Source organism: Orycteropus afer, unplaced genomic scaffold, assembly GCF_000298275.1.
Source record: "Orycteropus afer afer isolate SDZICR_OR568_19922 unplaced genomic scaffold, OryAfe1.0 scaffold00599, whole genome shotgun sequence".
Classification (NCBI taxonomy): domain Eukaryota; kingdom Metazoa; phylum Chordata; class Mammalia; order Tubulidentata; family Orycteropodidae; genus Orycteropus; species Orycteropus afer.
This window is the reverse complement of record NW_006922186.1, coordinates 658,672-660,322: the sequence shown is the minus strand read 5'-3', so window position 1 is coordinate 660,322 and position 1,651 is coordinate 658,672.

The following is a 1,651-nucleotide window of genomic DNA, read 5'->3' as shown; positions in this document are numbered from 1 at the left end:
TAGGATGTAGAACATTGTCATGTGAACTATGTTATGACTATTGACGTAGATATCCCCCAAGAATGTGGCCTTAAGTCCCCAAGCCAAGTGACTCACTTTCTCATGGTGTTATGTTTAAGAAGTTTTCACAATTTTTCCCCTCTATCTGCTCTACTATATACCTGGATATATTTGCAGTACATACAAATATCCTCTCCCAAACTCATGTATGCTCATGGGTGCAGTCTTATTAGCCTACCCATACCTCTTCAGCTTGCATGTCTGCCTGTGTATCCACTCATAGATTATTGTTAATACTGTTATTACAGGATTGTGTATATGTTAGTATTCATCTTTGTTGTCTGTAACTCTACTGTACCACCCAGTGTCTTCCTTTGCCTTAGTGATATTGTGCCCATCTCCACCTTATTGTATATGGCCTTACCCTTCACCCCTTTGTGTCTGCTCTCTAGATAGTGAATTTCTCTCCCTTCTCCTCTCATCCGTGTTAACCATGAAATAAAGTTTTTGTTTTAATTTTTATAATGGTCTACTACAATGTTTTTCCTTTTGTGATTGACTTATTTTACTCAACATAATGTTCTCTGGGTCCAAGAAGTTTGATTTCAAAGAGCTCTGGTGGTGCAGTGTCTAAGACATTTGACTGCTAACCAGAAGCTTGGTGATTCAAACCCACCAGCTGCTCCGCAGAAAGAAGATGAGGCAATCTACTTTTGCAACAATTTACAGCCCTGGAGAGAGGAAGATGGCATCTTACAATAACCCATACATTTGATCCCTCTTCCAACTTAGACCCTGAATAACTAGGTAAAGCAATACAAATAATGATACTGGAGTTATGAGAAACTAAGGAGAAGATTAAGTTTTGGATTTAGTAAAGGTGGAGAAAAAGGGCAGATCAAACAACTGAAGAAAATAAATGAACCCACCTAGCTGGCAAAGAGGATTCATTAGAAATAAAAAAGAGGTTGGTGGAGGGAAGGAAAAAAAAAATTTCGGAACCTACAGGCACTGGGGACTCAGAACAGCCACACTGGGAGTTTTCTGTGGTGACCTTGGGCTCTGAGTGAGTAAGATAATCTTATGGGAAATGGATCAAGACCCCCTTGGCTTGGGGTGCCGTGAAGTCCAGAAAAGAGTCGGGGAAAGGGAGAAACTACCTATGAGTAGGAGAACCTCCAGAGAGAGTGCACGGCAGTGGGCTGGGGATCAACTCTTCCACCACCTCTTTTAGTACAAAGTAGACTGGGTTACTGGCTTATTTCAGCTTCTAGATCCAAGCAGAAAAGAGTGGTCCGCTATTCATTGGGGTCTCTGTCAGTTTTGAACCATAAGTCTTTGATTGACAGTAGGACGTCATTATTAGTAGTTGTCTCAGAAGGACACAAACTACCCTGTCTGTGCCTGCATCATTGACTGAATTATCTTGACAGAAACATGGAAAACTTCTTCTACCTTTCTATCTGGGGGTCCATCCATGTTATGAAGTGTATCACAGGCTCATTGCTATTCTTTAATATTGCATAGTGTTCCAGGGGATAATTTCATTTCATTTGAAGAGCAACCCAGGGCTATAGTACCAGGGACTCCCCCAGTCATAGCCTCAATAAGTCCTGTAGGTAAGTATTCTTTGAGGTTCTATTTCACATTT